Raw genomic sequence first — 6,000 nt, forward strand, 5'->3', positions numbered from 1 at the left:
AAAAAACCTTTCAGATGGAGGGAGTAGCTTGGGCACAGACTTAGAGGTGTGAGAAGACACCACCTCATGGAAGAGCCAGGAGGGGTTCAGCGAGGCAGGGTGAAAGGGAGGCCGCATCTGTTAAGAGGCACAGACAGTGGGGTGTTTTGAATGTCATACTAAGGCTTCCTTCTATCAGCTGTTGAAAGCGGTCTCGTATATAACTGGCAGTCAGCCCTTATGGAGCACCTGCTGTGTGCCCCGCAAAGTGTTAAGCTTTGTATCTGGACGTTGACTCATTTAAGTCGCCCCACAACCTTATGAAGCTGGTAGCAAAATTCTTGCCATGTTACATTTGAGGACAATGAGTAGCTCAGAGTTAAAACGAGCTTGTCTGACGGTTCTTGCCTGGTTGCTCCATGTCTGCATCTCCGGTGCCCAGCTCAAGCTGTGGCTTGGTCATGGAGTAGTTTGGTTGAGTGCAGAGTGCAGGCCAGCGGCAGCCCCAGCCTGTGGAAGGAGCTCACGGGGGGCACAGCTTGGCAATTTAGCAGGCTTCCCTGGTGGCTCAGAAGGTAAAGAATCCACCTGCAATGCGGGAGGCCTGAGTTCAATCCCTGGGTGGGGAAGATCCCCTGGAGAAGGGAACAGCTACCCACTCCACTGGCCTGGAGAATTCCATGGGAGAGGAGCCCGGCAGGCTATAGTCCATAAGGTCACAGGAGTTGGACACAACTTAGCAAGTAAACCACCAACCACCAGGCAATTTAGCCAGTGTATCCACTATGTGCCTTCCTGTCCCTCACGTGAGGAGTAAAGGCCCAGAAGTGACCCCTTGCCAGGGTGATGGCTCCAGAGCACGGCCTGTGTCTGCTCTGCTGACCCCTGCAGCCCTGGTGTCCAATATAGAACCTAGCACTTAGTAGGTCTTCACAAGTTATGTGTTGTCCACAAAAATAAAGGCCTGGGACAGAGGTTCAGACAGTTGTTTGGGATTTTCTGGGACTGAAAATGGCAGAGGCTAGAATTTTTGTGACTTTGACCAGCTGTGCTGGGAGCTTGCGAGGAGGCAGAATTCCAAATGGACATGAAGGTTTTTGCAGCTGTGACTGTCCTCCCTGAACCTAGATGCCTGTGGTCCAGCCTTTGGTCCAGGTGGTCCCCAGAGAACCAGATACTTTCATTGCATAGATGAAACACCTCACAGCTCTGAGCGATGTCCATGGAGCCCCGCAGTGGCACTCAGGTACTTCTTAAGAATGCAGAGTTTCAGACCCCAGCCCAGCCCCAGTGAACCACAGGCTGCATTTTAACAAGCTCTCCAGGTGATCTGTTCATCCCTCTGGAGGAACCCTGCCCTGGATAACTCGATCCATTACCTTTTGGCCAGATGTGCTGCCAAAGTCCAGAGGAGTAGAGAAGACTTCCCCAGGTTCTCATTGCAGTGACAACTTAATTCTCTGACCTCTGCCTCCTTATTAATACATTATCAGAAGGTTGGCAGGTTTCTAGGAATCTGGGGGCCAGCACCCAGCAGAACTCCAGGTGCAAATTGTCTCAGTCATGTCTGGCTCTTGGCGACCCCGTGGACTGTACCTCGTCAGGCTCCCTGCCCATGGGATTCTCCAGGCAAGAAGACTGGAGCTGTATACCAATAATGGGTTGCCATTTCCTCCTCCGGGGATCTTACTGACCCAGGGATCAAACCCAAGTCTTCCTGCGTTGCAGGCGGATTTTTTACTGCTGAGCCACCAGGGAAGACCCCTGGTGCCTATTAGGTGCTCACTCAAATATATATAACCTGTATGAAGGTGTGATTTGAATTGTTTCACGAGCCAGGTGATGCCTGACACAGAAGATGTTCAGTGCACACAGTGAAGACAGGAATCGATACATGTTTCCCCCAAACAGGATGAAAAATCTTATATAGTGTTTTCATACTCGCCAAGCACGTTCATACACCTAACCAGGTCTGTAGGGTTTGATTTCTCCATCTTTTAACCCCACAGAATCAGATTATGCACACTTTCGGGCAAGGGTTCCAGGGTGTACCTCCCTGTTTCTCCAGATTCAGAAATGAATTTGACCCTTTCAAAGGACTTATTCGTCTCTGAACTGCCACAGAGTCCTTAAGCCTCTGGCCTTTTGTGGGGAAATTCTTTTGCCTCTGAAATGGGAAAGTGATGGCAGACTTTGTGTTGCTTAAGACAGGCTCTTCGTAAACTGTATGGATCCCTGTGTGGAAGCAGTGGAGAAGGTGATGGAGGTGGTGAGGTGTGATGGGGGGGTGGTGGCGAGGGGCTGGGAGTAGCTGTGGCAGTCATGGTGAGGGTGGCAGTGGGGGGGAGGTGGGGGGTGGGTGGCGAGGGGCTGGGAGTAGCTGTGGCAGTCACAGTGAGGGTGGCAGTGGGGGGGAGGTGGGGGGGTGGCGAGGGGCTGGGAGTAGCTGTGGCAGTCACGGTGAGGGTGGCAGTGGGGGGGAGGTGGGGGGGGTGGCGAGGGGCTGGGAGTAGCTGTGGCAGTCACGGTGAGGGTGGCAGTGGGGGGAGGTGGGGGGGTGGCGAGGGGCTGGGAGTAGCTGTGGCAGTCACGGTGAGGGTGGCAGTGGGGGGGAGGTGGGGGGGGTGGCGAGGGGCTGGGAGTAGCTGTGGCAGTCATGGTGAGGGTGGCAGTGGGGGGAGGTGGGGGGGTAGCGAGGGGCTGGGAGTAGCTGTGGCAGTCACGGTGAGGGTGGCAGGCGTGATGTCGTCGTGTCGCTGCTGCTGCGGGAGGAGGCAGTGGAGGTGCTGGTGCGGGGGGAGGGAGGCGTCCACTTGAATATGGATGCGAAGGAGGGAGTGGAGCAATCACTGAGATGTTTGATGCAAGAGGAAAATATGTTTTAAAAGCTGAGATCGTTTCTGAGAACTAGCAGTAAAACCCAAAGAACCAAGGACCCCCCCACCCCCACCCCACCCCACCCCCAAGGCAGGAGCAGAAGGCTCAGATAACTCAGCCAATGGCCAACTTACCCTTCCCTGTAGGGCCTGCGGAAGGGAGAAGGGAGGGCAGGAAGAGACCTTGGTGCTTGGTTAAGACCTTGTCACGACTGTTGAATTTGGGATTTGAGACTAAGCAAAGTCTACTTTAAAAAGATCATAGCCCCACGGGCAGTTGGGGAAAAAAAAAAAACAAAAACCACCCAGGTCTGAACTTGTTTAGCTGAAACCGCACGGTGGTGGGGAGTGATGGGCTGTGAAGCTGAAACGCTTACTGCTTTGTTTGCTTTTCCTAATACGAGAAAATGGATGGGAGAGACCAGAGGGCTTCACAAACATCCGGAGCTAATACTGGTGGTTGGACTTGCTTAGTCCGCGTGGAACTGAGCCATAAACGCTCTCGGAGCTCAGGAATGGGGGTAAATGCTGTGTGGCAGTGATGACCACCCTCGCTCTGGTTTTGAGCCTTTCACGCACATATTCTTCCCAGGAACCCTGTAAAGGGTTTATTATCTGTCCATTTCACACATGGGGAAACCAAGGCCCAGGCTGGCGAACTGACTGGCCCTTCCGGTGCAGCCAGAACTCCCACCCGCTTCGCCCTGAGAACGTGTTAACTCCCAGGGTGTGCTGCTCTCTCTGAGATGGGCACAAAGGCTGCCTAGGTGTCACGTTTCTGAAATCATTCACCACTTTACTTCCTGCTCTCAGCAGACGTGAGCCACTCATGGTAGGTGTTACGCCCACTTGACAGGCTGGGAAACTGAGGCCCAGCGGGAAAAATATGGTGAGTCGGGGATTCCAAAGCTGGGAGCCACACCTCCTGACATCCAAGGCCCAAGTCAGAACCCTGTGGTGCCCTGCACACAACTTAGGTGGCCGTAGATCCAGACCACTGAAATCCAGCTCCTTGCTCCCGCCTGCCTGCAGCCTCGGCCAAAGGCGGAGCCAGCACCGAAGCTGGATGTGCAGAAACAGGGAGCACCCAGGCGGCGCAAGCTCCACGGCCAAGCATCCCGGACAGGCGGTAGGGCTTGGTGGTCAGGAGCCACACTGGAGTGACCTGGGCGGGAGGGCAGGTCCCAGCCTCAGGTCCCCTCTGATAGCTGGTATTTGCTGAGCGCTTAGTTGGTGCACTCAGTAAGTGATGCTAGTGCCTGCCATTGCAGGAGACACAGGAGATGCGGGTTCGATCCCTGGGTCCGGAAGATCCCCTGGAGGAGGGCACGGCAACCCACTCCAGTACTCTGGCCTGCAGAATTCCATGGACAGAGGAGCCTGGCGGGCTACAGTCCATGGGGTCGCAAAGACGTGGACACGACTGAAGCAACTTTGCACACAGGCACGTAAGTCTCTTATTTGGTGTCTCGGTAGCTCATTTACTTTTCTCAAGAAGCCTATGAAGTAGGCAGTGTTATGACCCCCGGGTTACGCAGGAGGCTACCAAGGCACAGTGAGGCCGAGGCGTTCGCCCAGGGATGCGCAGCTAGTGAGTCATGGGGATTGCGCCCTGGCCGGCTTTCTTACCCACTTCTGCCACCCTGTCAAGGACATGATAATGGTGTCTGGTCATAATAGGAGATAAATTATCTAAAGCATTCAGGAGCGGGGAAGGGGAGACGGGAGGTGCTCCATAAAAGATCATTAATCATTTAGAACACGTACGACATAGTTGGTGTCCAAACACTGCCAAACAAAGTACACGGGGAACGGGGGGCAGGCACGCCCCACAATCAGCGCGGAAGAGGGATGGGAAGGAGCATTTACTGAGCAGCCTCTGTATAACGAGACCGGTGAGACGCAGCAACGTGGCGGCCCCCAGGAGCATGGTGGGGGAGCCGGGGCCCAGCTTCCTGCTCCAGCCTGGGGTTTTGTTTCTGGCCGAGATGGGAGCGCTGGCATAAAGCTGGGGCATGGGCCAGCCACCTTCACAGCCCTCTCTATAGCAGACACCCCTGGTTTCCCGGGTTCCACGCAGGCGGGCACGCCTTGTGCATGGTATTCAAAAGGAAGTGACGCCGGGCCCCACAGCCTCTTGGGCTGCTTGCCCCACAACCTCGTGGCCTCGACAGCATCAGCTTCAGGGCTTATCTCCCCCTGGAAAGTAACTGAGTTGCCTTCTTGGCTCCAGGGGTGACCAGGTCTGAGCCAGACACCTGCCTGGGGTGGACTCAGCTTGGCAAGGCCGCCCCCGCTTCCTGCGCCCCAGAGATCAGCCCCCACCCCACCCCACACACACCGGGCTAGGCTCGAAGCCAGGGAGGAGGGGGCGTCCTGAAGGCCCCTAGTTTCACCAGTCACTGACCCTGTGGCCTTGGGGTGGGGGGAAACCTCGACTCCGTGCACCTCGATTTTGTCCTCTGTAAAATGGGAACAGGAGACCTTTCTCTCGGGTCGTGGCGAGGGTTGAAGGATGTGAGTTCCCCTCTCTCTTCCCTTTCCTGTACTTGAGGAGCTCGTGGTTTGCTCTGAGAAAAGGGCTTGGGTCAGCTCATCGTGGCACGGTAGAGCTGGGGGTGAAGGCAGAGGACTGAGTTGGGCCGTGGGGCTGGGGAAGGGCTGGTGACAAGGGGCTGTGCTTTAAAGGTCAAGCGGCGTTTAAGGGGGAGGGCAAGGTTGCCATTCCAGGTGGGGATGGAAGAGGGCAGGCCTGGGGCAAGGTCTCCAACGGCCAGCCAGAGTCTGGACTGTGCACTGCAGGTGACAGGAAGGCTCCGAGTATTTATGGGGGGGGGGGGGGGCGGGGACTGGGCCAGACATGTGTGGTAGCCAGAGTGGGAGAGGAGCCAGAGGGGCAAGCCTGGAGGCAGGCTGACCCACGGAGGCTGGGAGCAGGGCCCCTGAGAGAGAGATTAGGCCTAAGTTCACGCATGCTGCTGATTCAAGATGCAGAGTTCAAATCCATGCAAGGAAGCCTTCCAGGAGGAGGCAGGCTTTGCTCTGCACCCTGAAAAAAAAAAAAAAAAAAAATCACACAAGCAGACTGGAGCAGGAGAGAGCTGCTGCACAGGGTGGGGGTAGGAACTGGGGGCCAGCGGGAGCC

Source organism: Bos indicus, chromosome 22, assembly GCF_029378745.1.
Source record: "Bos indicus isolate NIAB-ARS_2022 breed Sahiwal x Tharparkar chromosome 22, NIAB-ARS_B.indTharparkar_mat_pri_1.0, whole genome shotgun sequence".
Classification (NCBI taxonomy): domain Eukaryota; kingdom Metazoa; phylum Chordata; class Mammalia; order Artiodactyla; family Bovidae; genus Bos; species Bos indicus.